We start from the raw sequence: 18,144 nt of genomic DNA, 5'->3' as shown, positions 1-18,144 counted from the left end.
CTTGTAACAATTAAGTGGATATTCTTATCCACCTAATTTTATTCATATACATGTACACAAGTAGAACAACAAATACCAACAAGAAAACAAACCCCTGATTTCTCATTAATAAATAGTTTGCTAACATGAAGGCCAGCAGAAAGCATGGTTAAAAGTCCATGGCACTCACTGAAACCACAAGTACTTTCAAATAAGCCACTGAAGTGTTTAGGAGAGAAATAGACTTTCAGATGTTCCACTTTTAAGGTATAATACAAGTATATAAAACACACCAGGTAGAATATAAGAGCTGTGATTATGAGATTGGGAAAGCAGCTTGTTATTAAACCAAATCGAATAGTTTCCTGGTAAGGCACTGCCATCTCTGTATTTTAGGACACAATATTTAGGCACTCTAAAGGAAGGAACTATATAATTTATACCATCCCTTCCCCCTGCTTTGTTTTAATTCAGCAGCTTTGCTGTAGGCAATTTCTTGTGCCTCTTGTTGCATCTTTCACAGGAAAAAATAACATATTGCATTACATAAAAGATCTTTTATAATGTACTTTTAAACATTAAAATCATAAGCTGCTAATCTAGGCCACATCTAATCATAAATTATCAGGGTTTGCTCAGGCAAGACAGCTTAGCATACCACACAATCAGATATAAACTGATTGCACCATAGCTAGAACCAAATATGGGCAATACGCACAACCAAAAGGGAAATGGCTAGAGAGGAACTTAATGAGATTAAAACAGGCATGGACTTGTTTTGTGTGCCTTTAAAAGAGAAAACACAGCTTACTAGATATAGCAAGTACAGTATGTTTAAGGCAAACCACAAGAGGGAAAAAAAAAATTGCAGCACTGGCAAAATAAGAGAGCCAAAACCAATTAGTATCCTCCTCTACCTAATTCAAAGGAAAAAAAAAAAAACAGCTGTTACAAAACTTGATGAGCAGTAAGAGGCTATTTTTCTACTATCCAGGACTCCAACCCCCAGGTTTGGTTTTTTTTGTTTTTTGTTTTTTTTTTTTTTTTTGAGGAGGAGGGTAGAATGGCCACCTTTGGTGGAGTTGCTCCTGAAAGCAGTAACACCATACAAAATGCTACTATGAATGAAACATCACTCCACTGTCTTCAGGGATGAACCTCGATTCCCTGGGATGCTGCGAGAGCAGCCTAGAGGTTCTCCTCTTTCAAGAGGCAGTTTCTGCATTCATCTCCCAACCGGCCTGCAGAGCTGCATTTCCCACATAAATCATCCTGCCATTAAACCCCTGAGCTTGTCATTTGAAGCCACAACATACACCTGCACCTGCAAATGCACAAACCTTCAGGTTCTTCCTCTGTTTCAAGGAATTGGCAAAAGCAGCACCACCAGACACCCTGGCTGCTGCAGTGGGAGGCTGGTGGCTTGCACAACACTCCCGTCCTCCTACAATTGCTCTTCCACACAAGGCAATAAGAAGGATTTGCTGTCTGGCCTGCATTTGCCAGTTGCTTTTTTGTTTTAATTAAGACATTAAGTGCCATTATTAAAAGAACAGTTCTGTGTATTAATAAAAGTGTTTTCCAAATAGAAAGCCTATGACACAGAATGCTCAATATAGTTTTTAGAACAGTTCCTCAAGCAACACATAGGAATATGGCTCAAAGGTTTCACACTGAGGTTTTCAACAGTTTTAGCATTATACCCAGCACAACTCCAGATGAAACTGCAGGACATGTATGTGCTAAGCCAATACTGGAAGCTAACAGCCAGCGTACTGCCACATAATTCAAGCAGCATAGTAGTTAAGTTTAAAACAGTAACATGATATGAAAGCATAATGAGGGGTTTTCTTCTGAATGCTCAGTACTTCCAAACTCAATATACCATTTTCTGGTTTTCAAGGGAAGCCAGAACTTTTGTCCTGAACAACAAACAAGACAGCTAACTGACCTGCCAACCAAGCCTCCAGCTACTTCCATTCCCTGCTGCACTCTCTTCTGACAGATTCTTTGGGGAGAATTGCAGGACTTTTGAAAGGCACCTGTAAGTTACTGCTTTCAGCGAAGCATAAGAAAACGCAAAGCCATCAATCTAACTACAACACGCAGCTTAGCTTATAAGTACGTCTTTGAGGGATACAACTTTCTTACCAGGAACTATTTTAAATAACCACGTAACAAAATAATACTTCCTCATACCTTGAGCCACACAAGGAGGTACGTTGTTACGTCTACAATAATGCTCAGTTCAACAGCACCCAACCTTATCAAGGGTAATTCTGTGAAGAATTTCTCATTTATTGATGAGAAAAACAGCTTTTAGAAAGCTCAAAAGTTTCCTGTAATTAACTTTAGTGTACTTTCTACGTCAGTGTCGACAGGAAGGTCAATCCTCTCCCCCTAGCAGCTTGGGAAGGAGAGTCCTGCAGAGAGGCAGGTCCCACTAGATGTCCCTATAGAGCTCCCCGGCCCTCCACCATCTCCTTTCATTTCAGATGCCTGTTTTAAATTCCAAGGCGGTGTTCTGCAAAAACCTTTAATAGTTTCAAGCCAAAAAGCATATTAATTTAACTGTATTCCTTTCATTTACCAAACCCATTACTCATTACCAATGTATAAATCCGAACAGAGAAAGCATTATTTAGACCAAAATAGTTTCTGACCACTTCCATGAGCGTTTTCCCAAAACCAGACATACACCGTTAAGGGAAACTTAAATATATGCTAAACACTAAACAGCTCTGTATGTACCTGAGGACTTCCAGATAGAACTTCACTCCCTGAGCTTCACTTTTGCACTAACAAGCTCCAAATGCTCATAAACATGGAATTAAATCTATCAAAAGAGACTCTTTGTTTTCTCACTATCAGAATCACAAGAACACGTCCTTCAACAGGCCCATACACGCACACACAAAATGCCTTATACTCAAAACATTTCAACATTCATTTGCTATTTGATATGGATTTCACAGTTTTTCGTGTTGCTTTCTCCTGCTAAGAACAGTGAAGGACTCTTGCTAGAAATGTGATAAAGAAAAATTAGAAAGCAGAAATACTTCTATGATGCTACAACTTGAATGAAAATGGTACATCCTATTAAGCACTATAACAACTTTATGAATATAAGGACCTCTCCCTGAGCTCAGTAATGCTCTGTGTTTTAATACTTTAGAAATCTGCCATATATAAGTTCAGTTTCACAGAAAAGTCTGCTGGCACTAAATCCTTGCAAATTGATAAGGAAGACAGTTTCATGCAGTCAGGACAAGGTTTCTAGGATCAACACACAACATTCTTCAAACAGAGACTGTACACACAGCTTTTTCAGAACATAGTTTTTATACTGGCACAGTAGGAAGCAGATATGTGCCTTTAAATAAAACAACCTGTTAATCATTCATGAACGAACAGTCAACATTTTCAACAAAGGCCACAGACACACTATCAGGCCTCTGAGCACTTGAACGCACTGCAATGAAAAGCAAACGTACTATACTTCACAAGGTACTTTTAATTACCAAAATGCGTATCAGCTTCCCAGAGGACACCTTAAATTTTAATGTTACCTTATACAAATGGCTTTTTTCAGATGGCAGTATTTATGTGTTCAAAATTAAAGGAAACTTAAAAAAAAAAAGGGGGGGGGGGGTGTCAGTGCACTCCAACAGGGTAAGACTGCAGTGCTGGGATAAGCAAGGACTACAGAACTCTTCCCTATCCACCACCTAAAAATGCTTTTGGTTTATTTTCATGCAATGAGAACACACTGCATCGAGGATGCCCGCAATTAAAAGAAAACATAGTTTCCTCGAAACTGGCAATTACCTCTTTCCTTTTATAGCACTTAAATCCAAGACAAAAACTTCTAGAACATAACTGCAATACTAGCCTGCAAAATGACCTACCACACGTGATTTTCCCTCCTTTACAAATAAATTGCTTTAGTGTCGTGCCTCCGTTTGCAGCTTTTCTTAGTGTTATGAACTTAAAATCAAAAGCTTCCATTTCAGTAGCAGCATTCCAATTGCTGAAATCAGCTGCTAAAAATAATTTTAAAAAAATTTAAAAAAGCAAATCTCATCTTAATACTCTTTATGAAGTTACAAGCAACAGATGGTCCATACTCATACAAAAGAACAGCATTACGCTGAAGGAAAACAAGTGAATACTGGCTCTCTGCAGCAGCAAGCTGAAGAAAGGATAACAGGCACATCCCACAGCATCCCAAGACAGGCAATGAAGCATCCCAGTTCCCTCAACAACCGAGCTTCTTGCCAAGGAATCGCCACTGTCCTTTTAGGAAGGCCTGCGACTTCAATACCAGCTTTTATATCATTCCTGTTGAATAAAGAAATCTCAAAAACTCTACAGTTTCATTTTCACAAAGTGACAGCTTCAACTAGAATAATTAGCTCATCTCCTCCTTCCTCTTTCTGCTCTTGGCTTATGTTTTCACAAACATGTTCTGGACGCTACTTACTTTCTGACATATTCAGGCACATTTAAAACTTGCTGTAATACCCAAAAATCCATGAGGGAGACTTTTCAGCAAGTCCTCTACTATGTCAGAGGTGAAGAGAGCAAACTAATTTAACGAGCCAAATTGAAATGGGAACCCAAACAATTTTTTAATGCACTAACCTTCTCCAACCTCAATGGGATAATTCACTCTCTAAGTTCTAAAGGAATGCATAAAAAGACGACAGTAAATATTATAAGCCTGTTACTAGTTGACTATAAGCTATAGTAATGCAAATATTTAAATACATTTAAGTTCTCGTGTTCAGTTGATTTGCCATTATAAAGTGGTAGGAAAAAATAAATAACATTACAAAGCAATGCAGAATTAAAATCATCCCATACCAAGCATTCAAATAAATTTGCCTAGTAAAGTCCATTCAACAGTTAAATGTTTAAAATGTCCAATTTAAATATTAAGCAGGTACACTCAAAGTGATTGTTTCAAATGGCTAGTCAATCACTTTTCATCAGATTGAAAACAGGAAAATTAAGCATCTGATTTACTTTCCTTAATTCTATCTTTTGGTCAATTTTGCAAATTACTTACACTGAATTACAGGCTGAGCTATTACTTTCTTCTATTTCTGGAGATATTTACATACAAGGCATTTTAATATAAATAAATCTATTAATATTTTGTTTTATGAAACTAGATTATGAAACAAAGAGTCTTAGTACATGGGATGTCGTGTTCTGCCAGAATGTGCTTGTGTTATTTCAGCCGCTTAAGTTCCCTTCTGCTTTAGCTCTCCCATAACAAAAAAGAAATCCCAAAGTTGCCGAAAACGTAAGTCTTCATCTGGTGATATTGTAATGCCTTATCAATTAAAAAAAAATAAATCTAGATGCATACCAAAAAGCCTGTAAAACTAGAAACATTCCCTTTTCTCAGTAGCCCAAAAGAAGTGCCTTAAATTATTTTCATACTCATCAAGACAATGATTTATTAAATTGACCTGCAAAAATCCCGCAGCACGGAAAAGCCAAGAGGTGGCTGCTTCTGTCACATTCACAAGCACTTACAAACAGCAGCGGAAAGCTGCTGCAGCAGGAGGGCTCTCTGGCACGCCGTGGCTTGCTACAGAGGGGAGCACTTGGCTGTGTCTCCGAGTACCAGAGACAACACTCCCAGATCATCCATCATAAACGGACCGATGAAAGAAAATCAATGGGAAACCTTTTCTTCCTGTACACCCTACAGATTTCCCATTCACATTTCTGTAGTGCTCATAACCATCTCGGTGAGCAAAACTATTACATATGAACTTCAGAAGTTTATAGCAATAAAAGAAAGTGTATAATTGATTGAAAGATTGCAACAGTGATGTCAAATATTTTAAAAAACGGAAATAAGATCTTACAATGGGATCCTTTGTAAAACATGCACAAAGATGACAGTGTTTACCATGCTTGTACTTCACCACTTGCACAATCTAGCTTCTCCCTTCCATAATAAAGCTTTTGTCCAAGGATATATACAAAGCTGCTTTTCCTATAGTAGAAAATTTAAATACCATATGAAACACTTTGCTTCATACGTGCTTACACAGCAAGCTTACCCCAATTAGGAAAGTGGCCGAATTTAACAATGTTGAAAAGTCAGCCAGTAGATTTCCTTCACTCCCTTTTTACCCTGTCCACTTCACCATATAAAACACTGATGCTTTCAACAGACATAATGTAGTATCTGTAACCTATTTCAGAAATGTAGCCAGCATCTTGAACAACCTGGACATGCCATACAGTAGTAGATTTACACATTTATTCTTCCTCAACCTTCATGGAAGTGGTATCAAGTTGGTTCTGTAATAGGGATGTCTCAACAATACTAGCAGAAATACCAAGTTTATTCTGTGTTTTAGTTTAACTGCTGTCAATTCTTGACCGCTGGGGAACCCGCAGTACATGTCTGAATGCAGATTTGTAAAGAATAAAGCCATGGGGAATCATTTGTGATATCTCTCAAGGATTATTTTCTATAAAAACTAAGATAGTACACTAAGAACACACAAAAAAACCCCAAAACTTGCTTTCTCCAGTGGAAAACTGTCCTATAATATGCCAACAGCTACTGCTTTTCAGAAGGGCAGTATCAGAAGAGCACAACAAGTTCTTCAGTTGTTTTAGAAGTGTTACAGCAGAATAACTGATACAGCAGAATGATCTCTTAAGTTTCGGGAATACTGGAAAGCCCTTGCTTAACAAGCCATTTACTGTTTTAACTGATCTAATGTATAGCCATACATCTCATTTGCCTCAGAGAGATCAAAGTATTTTTTAAGACAGATTAGATTATTAACATCTTCATGGAACACCTCTATGTGTCACCATTATAGTACCATAGCACATCTAAAAAGTTAGCTCATATGAAATATAATTGGGGGGATAGAATGGTGTTATTTGAACTCATAATAGCTTAAAGGTCAAGAAAGTTTCCATTAGTTTAAGTCACTTCAAACTGAATAGCAATTTTTTCTGCACTTTACATTTTCCAAAGTACAGATCCCATAGCATTTAAGCGTACTTTTGAGGGTCCAGTGCTTACACAAAGCAGTGTAAAGCCACACACCCATGGAAAGTGCAGATGGGAAAGTAAACATCACCTCTGATAATATTCCCAAGTTACTCAAAAGTTACTGAAGTTGTATTACTGGGCAAGCTCAAAAGCCTTGAGTACCATTTGATCAAACAGAATGAAGTCTAACTACTACCATGCAAGTTACCAAAAACCCATGACTCAGTAGAACAAAAAATTGTAATATTCTACTATTTGAAACAGAAGGAAGCCAGAGCCGTTAAGAATTTAAAACCTGTGTATGTGTATATTAATGGCTTACTTTCCAAATATTAAGGGTTGGTTTGCCTTTTTTAAATAGAGAAAAGAACAATTTGCAAAAGACAGTTCTAAAACACAGCAGCGACCAAATCTGTGTTCTGTCAGAAAGGGTATTTAATGCCAAACATTTGACAAGAAAATGCAGAACTCCCACACAATTTACAGCTGTTGTCCTTTTACTCTGCTGTAAAAGCAGATTTCACTTGTGTGAAACTCTGCTTCACTAAATGTTGCTTGTAGCAGCAAATTCTGCAAGCATTTGTTATGCTAGTATTTCTTTGTTATGTGTTAGAACAATTTCAAAATATCTTATTGAGCTTATGAACTGCAACGCTTTAAAGTTTTTAATAACATATGCAGCTGCAGAACATCACCTGTATTCAAACAGGATGAACAATGCTAATGTATCAGCACACTTACCGATATACTGGAAATATGTTATAGGAATAACTTGAGGCAGCAAACCCCAGTGAATAACACAGCTAACTGGCCTAAGAAGCAACCATGGTGTAGTATGAAATCAGATACTAGAGTAATTTCTGTTGGCTTGCCTTACTAATATATTAACAATAATATATTCTGTTGTGCAACTGGTAGGCTCTACCTTTCCTGAACACCCAGGCAGCTGCTACCCTCCACATCTGCTTCTCAGAGCTTTCCCTGAGTTTATTACTTGCAACTACTACTCCCAAGGTACTGCACTACTCACATGCCCCAAATCTCCAGTAGGTAGTTTCCTTGATTAGAATGTCCCACTTGGGACTAAACAGGCAATCCCTTCAGAAAACAGCCAGTGTAGCTATTTACACTAACTTTCATAAACATATTAAAAACCTGAGAAACAAGTTTCAATACCACCCAATTTATAAACTAAGAGCAACATCTGAAAAGTATGTTCGAGGGATCCTGACTGGCTATAAGGTTTCAGAATATATGATTTGAAGAACCACATTTTACATAGTGTCATGCTAGCTCTATACCTCTACAAACCAAAAATCAAATTATATACCCAAAGCCTAGAAAAATTATGACAAAACCTGTTCATCAAGTAATTTATTCATACTCTAACATAAAACAGACCTGGGTTAGGGAAATATGAATCTCAGGATATAATTGTTCTTAAGTCTGTATACCCAAAGTCCTGATTGTTTCCATACTTCTAATTTCAGGCAAATTTTTCAACAGCTGTCTTTAACACATCAGAATATCTACTATTAAAAAAAAATAAAAAAATCTCTTTTTTGCTCTTTTTCCTTTTGGAAAAACTGGATTGCTCACCTTAGCAGAAAGAGAAGCCAAGAGAAAAGTAATTTGCCATTTCAAATTAGTTAGTTACCCTAACTCCCCATGCACACAAGCAAAGAATTTCCTTTGTGCAGAAAAGCAGAAGCCACACTGACACTTCTGCTTATACCAGAAGTTCAGCAAATTCTTTTGCTAATTCAGTTCATGTCACCAAATTAATACAGTACACAGTTCAAAGGACTCAGCCAACAACTTGATGTTTAGAAAACAAGAAAAAACACAAATTTCTTTCAGAAAATAAAAGACCACTGATACAGTTTTAAGATATAGCTAAGCTGGTCTACTGGTCAACTGCAACCAAGAGGACCAATGCCATCTCCCTTCCTCTCCGCAATGTTGATGTGACCCCTTCAGCAAGCTGACGGAAGAAACTAGAATGGCAGTAAATTAATCCCGTTGAGACTTTGAAAATCAAAAACCAAACAAAAACATATTTAAAGTTGTCTTTGAAGTATCTGAATGACTTAGGAGACAGGAGAGCGAGACCCCATCTTTCAGAACCTGTTAGCTCTTAAGGGGGGTTAGCTGCATCATTAAACTCCAAAAGGTGGCTGGAAAAAGGCATTACCTTCAAACGCCTAAAACAGAATCAGTTATAGAAACAATAAGTCAAGAGGTGTCTATTTCTGCCAGGGACGGGGGGGGAGGAGGGGGGAACAACAGGCTACATTAAGAAAAAAGTTAACTTCGGTATGGAGGAATGAAACCTTGCAACAGTCTGATCGGGAAAATAGGAAATTCTCCTTGAGTGCAGGTTAGTCGACAACTTTCAAGAGCACTTTTGGGATTCTTGCTTCTGTCCCTCTGCAGTGAGAAAGAACCACATTGGGGGGGTTCTCTATTTTCATTCCTCTCACAAGGTTTTGTATAGCTTCACATATTTGTAACCCTCATCCTGAAAGGCAGCACATTCACATCTGAAGTTAGAAACAAATAGAGCAAGCTATTAAAAAAGTACAGTAAGAAGCTGTTTTATTGTACAACTATGCACAACTAAAATGTTAGGCTTAAATCCTTGCTTTTTGGTAGGAAAAATCAACAGCCTATAAGAACGAGCAATATAGTACCATAGTGATCGGAGCATTAAAGAACATACCTGAAGTAGAAGATGCCATGTGCCAAAGGAAGAAAGTAGTACCCCAAGTAGCTCAGATGGATAATAACAAAGATTTTTAAGCTGAGTAAGGACAGCTCTTCCTGTCACCTCAGAGTACAGAGCACAGTAGTACTATGAATGGTAAGAGTGAAGAGAGAAATACAATTTTGCTCACTAGCTTAAGTCCTCCACTTGGAGCAAAAAAACATCTCTGAAGAAAGTTTTTTTGTTAGTAGTTTGAGAAAAACTATTTTAACACAAAATATAACACATGTGATACTTTATATATGCAATATAAACCAAAACATTTTCCTCACAGCCACCCAAGCCCCTCCAACTGCAGGAAAAAGGGTATCATACTGATGCCTGATGCACCTACAAGATAAAACTTGGTGGTAAGCTTTACTCATTATGACTATCTCAGGCAACAGGTAAACTGAGGTAACTGCAAAATAAGCACATCTAGGGAACTCAGCTGTTGCACAGACTATGGTGTGAGTTGCCCACTTACCAGTGAGGCAATTGCCAATTCTGGCAATGCTCAAGGTCTTCCACCAGTCTGCATGGACAGGCACAAAAAAAAAGCCTATCACTCTGTATCTACTATATTACCTTACAGAATTAGGCAGAAAAGGGATACTTTTGCCACAGTTGTCATCAAATGAGATGGAATGAAAAGTTTAGCAAGGCAAAGGTCTAACATATAGTCTCAGCTATGCCGGACTGCCATGTCTCTCAATTTTTATTTTATTTTTCTTTAAGAAAAATAGGAACAGTACATTGTTCAGAGTGCTTATAGTCACTTCTTGCAAAACTTAATTAAAAATCCATATTACTAATATTAATTTTTAGTAGAAAAACCTGGGTCAGGTATGGTGGGAATATCTTAATCAATTAAAGCAAGAAAAGATGCTATATTTTCCTCTCCTCTGCAAACCTCCAGGGTATATCGATACTTAAAATAAGTTACAACCCAGACGAGTTATAACATTCAGAAACATACCAGCAAGGAAAGGGGAGATTCCTCCCTGCTCCCACCACCCCCCCAAAAAAACCCAAAGGCTGAGGACAATAGCAAAACTGACATGGATAAAGCAAGACGTTTCCACCGGATCTAGTCATGCTTCCAATTTCAGACATTCCCACAGGTCCAGGAGATGAGTTTTAGAGAATTGAGCTTCTCAGATTTCAGAAAAATAAGGACATGCCGCCATTCACTCAGTCACATCAACCCCATAGTGGTTCCTGTCCTGTTCACTGAGGTGGTTAACACAAAAAAATTAGTAAGATGCAAAATAAACCAGATAGGAAGATATACACAATGCTATACTTTGTGGGATTAATACATAGTTTTTTTTCAGAGCAGGCAAGTTCAACATTGGCCAAACCCACTACTGTGTTCAGAGACAATCACAAAGGCAGTGAAATCATCTCTAGACTAAAAAGCTTTCCAGCACTGAATTTAAGTCACCCAAAGCAACATCCTGAAATGCTCCAAATGCTTGTGCTTCAATTATTCTTCCTTGACTATGAATTATCACTTCACAGTCCTCAGAAATGGAGCTGGTAAGTCAATTCCAGGTGCAATTTGGAAAAAAAAAATAAAAATTATTTAAGTTAGATGGCAAGCCCCACATGTTTAATGAAGAGCAGTTTTACTGAGACCTGTGGCCATTTCCCCCTAGTTTGCTTTCACAGCTGCAGCACTTACAGGAAACTTCAAGTCACTTGTGTTCCCTCAAAAGTTGCAAATAAGCAAATGATGAAACAAGCTGCATTTTGTAATACAAAATAGAGGTCTTGCAAACTAAGTGAACTGAGCTTTGGGACTTTTGCTTGGCTTTTTTTAGCTTCTGAGTAACTGCAGTGCAATCTAAACTTCAATATTTATTTGTTCAGAAGCAGTCAGTTGTAATTTTTGCAGCTCAAATATAATTTCAATGTGGCCATTAGGATAAAAAAAGTCTGTGGATTGTATGCTACTGTAATTGAGAAAGAACCACAAACTAGCATCAGTGCATACAGTCTATGGTATGCCTATTGTATCTTAAATAAAAGAACTGGTGAGGAGACTAAGGCAGCATCACATGGTCTAGAAACTTACTCTAAAAAAAAAGTGTATGCCAGAATATTCAAATAATAATAAATGGGTTCCTCAACAAAAGACTAAGCCTATCCCCAGAAGGTTAGCACAGCCATCCACCCTCAAAAGCCAAAACTAAATCTAAGTATCTCCCCTCCTCCAACAATCATCTTTAAACATAACAGTTACAGGTTTCACACAGAAAATTATTGTACGATGTTCGCTGGTACACATTACAAAAGAGGTGTTAGAACAGGTTCTAATGGTCCCTTATGTCCTACCTAAACTATTGAGCAATTCAAATTAAAAAAATTAAAAATAAAAATAAATCAAACCTTAACATTCACCTAAAATTATGACAAAGGAAAAAAACATAAACAAAACACTGAAAGTACCTCCACTGCCAGGCTAGTATGATTACTGTTGAACAGGCACCCATATGGATTAGTGGTTAAGCACCATGAGAATATCAGGAGGTTACAGGCCCACTCCATAGAAAAGCTACCTGATTTTAAATAAGAAATTAGGTGCTCTGAGAACTAACATCTCATCAAGCTTTCAGTAATCAAATTAAAATATATAATATATTTTCTGACTCCTCAGATTTACTTTATAGGAAGCAGCTCCCCTTCAGTACTTCCAAATATACACAGGTACAAAAACTGAAACAAGGGATGGTTAAACAGCACAGCATGTCAGCCAAGTTCCCCGTAACATAGTTCAGAATATTTATTTTAAGCACCCATTTTAGGGGGGTATATTGAGGTGAAAACACTTGTAGATTAGATGGATAATTAACATGATCAACAGAAATATTTCCTCTGCTTCACTGTAACTTTTTCTACAACTTTTGGTATAAATCAGACAATGAAGTCACTACAATTATCCCTCACTGTGATATCTTTGAGTTCTTTGACAACTCAAAAAGAAGAAAAATATTAGCCCATTACCTAACATTTGACATCCTAAGTTGAAATTTCTTACTTAAAAGGCTTGGAACTATATGTTCAACATAAAATACTGTGTTTTCTGTAGAAGCCAACTGTGTAAGTAACAGGACACACAAAAAAAAACCCCAAACCACACACTCCAGCTTTCTGTACTGATTTCATTCCTTCAGACAAGTATCAACAATTAATCATAATTAAATGTTTAACAGAAAGCCCCCCACTTGTTCGCAGGTCCTTCTCAAACAAAATTTTACATAGGATGAAAGACCTCTTATGAAAAGCTGAAACAAAGAGGTGCAGCCTGCCAGAAATAAAAGGGGGGGGGGGGGGGCAGCCAAGTATTTTGATATTTCAAGTACAGGCTCCATCTCCAAAGGCCTGCTGTCATAGTTAGATCAGTCAGGACAAGGTCTGCCAAAGATGCACTGATCATAAAGATGGCATCTGGTCTTCCCATGTGTGGTACTACATTTAAACTAGAGCCATTCTGACTATGAGCAGCACTGCTGGATTAATACTGTAGAATTGCATGCCCCAGGTGACAAAGCACATCCTAAAATAATGGGGGGTGGGGGGGATGTAATTTAAAAAAAAAAAAAGACAAAAACAACCCTTACAAAAGTTGGTTTGGGGTTTTTTTGACTGAAGTAAGATTTACAAATTCTTCTGACAAAAACATAATCTTTTGACAAAATTAAGAGAGTACATTAAAATGGACTAATTATACAGATGCTTTCATTGCCAAGAATCTTATTTTATATATAATGGAATGTAAAATTGCATCAAAAGCATTCACATAAGAAAACTTTTGTTAGGAAAAGACACAGATAAGTTACCAGCACTTAGTAACAGGAACGCATTTATGGTACTCTTGTCATACAGTGTGAGGGAGTTTAGAAAATGCTGTCAAACTTCGTTAAGAGGAATGTTATGCTACTTAAAGTTACTAAAACATTCCAGGCTTTTTCGACTATCCTATGCAATAAAGCAAACCTATTAGCAGTACATTATAGCTGAGATGGCAAGAATTTGCTAATAGTTTCATGCTGATTAAGCAACATCCAGTGAGCAGCTACGGCAAACATGGCCCTCCCCCATGCTGCTGAATTACAATTCTGTGCTCAGCATTCAGCGGATCAGCTGGAGCCACCAGCCTTTAGAGAACATTCTCATTGAAAGTACAAGTATAATAAAGTATTGCAGCACTATCTGCCCAGCTATTGAAAAAAATGCTTTTAAGGACATGTATGCATTAAAAAATCTCTATGCGGAAGTATATAGCAAAGCTCAGCACATAAAGCTGTTCTTGAAAGCTGACGGAAAGCAGCTTTCAGCCGCAGAAAACACAGGTTGAATGGAAGCTGAATTTTCTGGGACTCTCCAAGAAAAATATGTACTAGGGTAAAGGGCATGTTATTCTTCTACTGTGGTCATCAGTAAATGATGCACCTTTAGATGTCTGCTGCATTTGTTTGGTGATTTAGCTAAAGCAGAGTATCACAAACAAGTGACATTTAAAGCCTTACTATTTCTGGAAAAACAATAATTTGCCATGAATAAAGCAGACCAAAAACCAAGGTTTTCTATGAACTTAAAATTACTGTATACAAGTGTTCACAAGAATACTTTGCCATTGATTTCTATGCCATTTTCTACCGAAAAAAAACGCTCTCTATGCTCATTTCCACCGAGCTTCTCTAAAGAGCTGAATTACAGGCAACTGCAGACATTGCAGAAGCTCCAGGTCCCACAAGGGTCTGTAAAGTAACAGTGCTGCAAGCTGATCAGCCAGCTGCCCAGAAAGCTTCCTGCAATACTGCTGTCAATGAATAGAACCTATTCTGCTTGGTGACTGTTAAGACTTTGCTGTTCAGTCACATCTAGTACAACAGCTATATTAGAAATATTAAAGCTTATTGGGAAACTTTAAATACCTGAATAGGGTTTAGGCTAACATTACTCCAAATGCTTTTGTCTTCAGAAGAGCAGCAATTGAGTATATAGGGGGATTAGCTGTATCTTCTGAATAACACTTACTGGAGATATTAATAGCTGTGCTTTTTAGATTGCCATTGAAATGGGGGATTAGAGGATGGGCAAACAATCTGGCATGGTGACAGTACAGCAACCATAACAAAACCTACAATGAAGCCTCAAGGTATGATGAGCCTCGCAGCCCTCGTTCCTCTCAGGAGAAAAGCAGGACAAGAGTTACAGGAAGATGTTAAACTGCTAAACTCTAAGAGCACATGGGCATGCTTTACATTGTAGCATACATCTATATTGAACAGAAACTTAACTTTTATGCCACTGTTCTCCAAGGCAGCACGGAGCTTTTGGCCATACTGGCAAACCATAACAAAATGGATCTAATAGCAGCAAGAAGTTACAAATCAATTTAAAAAAAAAAAGTCACTCTTGTCATAAAGCATGTCTTTGAGACGCTTAGCACAATAAGTTAATATGAAAAGATCCCCCAGCTTGAAAAGGATTTAGAACAAGCAGCTGTTTGATATGGTTTTGATAGCTTGTTTCTGGAGGCTTCTTTCTCCACATAAACCTTCCCTCAAGCACCACTGAAGCTTATAGATGATACAAATGCCATTTTCACGCACTATTCATCATTTTTCACATATGTAAACATAATTTCAACTAACAACTAATCTTTTAAATGGTTAAATTAAAATGAGATGTTAAGCTCCCACTTACTCATTTAGCTCATTAAAACATATTATCTAAAATTTCATTATTTTAACATCAAAATTTATCTTCACCTGGCAGGTTTCAACCAACAGTGAACAGATTAGACTTGGCTGCCTTTAAAAACCACCAGTCACTGTACTGGATTATCCTTTACTAAATCTGCATTCAGATCCAGTATTCTCTCACATGTTTACTGTGTAACGCTGAATATAATTAGTGGATTCCATGACAGACAGAAAGCTTTTGTACAAGGTGCAAGACAAAGTCACTGTACAACAACTTAGAGCAGAGAGTGCAATTTAATTTTCAAAGGAGTCTGGTATTTTAGGATACTGCATTTCGTTGACAACCTTACTGTCTCCCTACTACTATCTGAATGGGATATTGACCAGGCTGCCTGAAGCAAACAAACCTTCAGGCAAAAAGCTAAAGAGGGAAAAAAATTTTGGCATTAAAATGAATATTTTTTTTTTTCCAATACTGTAGATGTGTTTTGTGTTTAAAACCCCTCTGACCAGGAAAAATACTTCTGGTTTTGGCACTTAGAGAAATGAAGTTCACAGCTCCACTGGAAAATCATTTTAAAATTAATTCCCCATTATAAATTGGGCTCTTAACAGGACCAGAAGCTGGCTGTTTATGTATTGTCACCTCCAGTATATATACCTACTCAGCTGTTTAGTTTGTATGTTAAAAGTTTCCAAATAAACCATAAAAATCCCACATATATTAGCACCCATCATTTATATTGGAGAGGAGATATGAAGAATTAAGACAAAATGTCACAAGTCCTTCTAAATTCAGAAGATGCTGCCTCCACAATATATGTGCTCCAGCACACAATCAAAACTTCAAAGTTTTCTTAGGGCTACTTGAACCCCTCAAACTCACATATTTTAATGACTTAAGACAAAGAACATCTACTATTACACCATGCATAACATTTTTTTCTGGTAGTGAAGGATAAAATAGAAAGCCAAGTGTCATGACAGACAAGACACACACAACAGTTTAAGTCAAGAGTTCAGTTTAAAATTCTGCCTTAAAAGACATAGTAGGATGAACAAAATAAGTGTTACTAGTTGGCACATTTATATAAGAGTTATTTCAAAATTTGATCAAAGTAGGAATATTTCTTTTAGTGGCTGTTTAAGACCACACAAAAAAGGCTGTAAGTAATTATGCCATGGTACTTACTTCTAAGATTTGTTTTTTTAATTCTCAACTTAAACTGAGCTAGAATAGGCTACAGTCACTCAAATTTTAACATCATTACTCTGTTTTGCAAAAGTGTACCAAATCATACGGTGAATTAATATTTTTAGAAATACATTCAACCCACCGTGCCTAACTTCAAGTTTTGGGTTTGGTTTTTTGTTTGTTTGTTTTTAAGATCACTTCTGAGGTTTTTTAAAAATGCTAAAGGCAAGCACACAATTGTACTGTTAAAGACTATCTCGAAATCCCAGAAATACACAGCAATAGGCTATATGGACTGCTTACAGAAGAACTAAGCAAAGCAATAAAATTCTCATGGGAATCTCAACCAGGTTGCATCTTTCCCCCCGCTTACAACAACTAAAAATAGATATATTTGTCCTTTAACTGTATTTCTTAGTTTGTTTCTCTCTACTTGCAGACAGTTTGTTGGCACCCAGTTTCAGGGCAGAAAGCATGAAACCCTCAGCCATGCATATCTGCGCTCTTTCTTCCCCTTTATTTTCCTTACACTAGCAAGAATTTCTTTCACTTTTAAGAACAGCTATTTCTGCAATTCAGTATCCAGAATAAATAAGTATACTTTTGTCACTTAATTTTGTGTTTCAACATTAAAACAGATGTTAAAGTAAGTCTGCAACTACTGCTTCAATAAAATTAGATATTAAACTAGCATTTTTTTTCAGATGACAGTTAAGAAGATATAAAAAGATTTAGTATTCGTGGAATTTTATTTACTTTACAACAATTCTGAGGCTGCACTCAAGCCCAGATCCAGCCATACCAAGGACAACACAGAAGCCTGGTCTTCAGTGCTCAAATCACAGTTTAACATAATACATGGTGAAGCAAAGCAGCAGTTTCTGGACAGACAGTAAGGAGGCACTGTGAGATGAAGTGAGAGCAGGATAAGGGTATGGAATTCCTGAGATCACCTATGGACACAGTATTTAAATACAGCCCTTCAAGCTACAATCACAAACTTTCCTCAGAAAATCAACTGCAAAGAAAGAAATTGTCAGTGTAACATTTTCTTATCCCACAACGTCCTCTTTATTTGCTTTAATAAACAGCATGCCAGAGACATGCAGCAGCTAGAAATCACTGTCTTACAGCCCTGACAAATGCTGTACGGGGTATCATCACACCATAAGTTTGGACAAAATCTGCTGAGGGTTTAGAGCTTTATAAAGCAAGAAAAGAATGAAAAAAACAATTTAGAGCTAGATTTTAGCAAAGCACTTGGGATTTGGGTTTCTCCAGTTCTCCATAAAAGATTAAAAAAAAAAATTGAGCAGAAGCACATATTCAAGTTTTGCTCAACTGATGGTTACAATAGCAACTTATGAACTAGGAAAAAGCAAAAAGGGATGCAATACAGGTTTTACATATACAGTTACCCAAAAAGTAAACAAAGGAAAATTTATACCTTGGTACATCATAACCCACA

At 37.1% G+C, this 18,144-nt stretch overlaps 1 protein-coding gene across 12 annotated transcripts in view; it reads right to left on the bottom strand.

The window, feature by feature from the left end:
* The window catches only part of ARHGAP12 (Rho GTPase activating protein 12), an 80,275-nt gene that overhangs the window by 46,330 nt on the left and 15,801 nt on the right, over nt 1-18,144 (bottom strand). The gene's annotated exons all lie outside the window — the stretch shown is intronic.

The sequence above is a fragment of the Buteo buteo genome, chromosome 2 (genome assembly GCF_964188355.1).
Source record: "Buteo buteo chromosome 2, bButBut1.hap1.1, whole genome shotgun sequence".
Lineage (NCBI taxonomy): Eukaryota > Metazoa > Chordata > Aves > Accipitriformes > Accipitridae > Buteo > Buteo buteo.
Note: the sequence above shows the minus strand (reverse complement) of the source record. Positions and strands in the feature narration are given on the sequence as shown.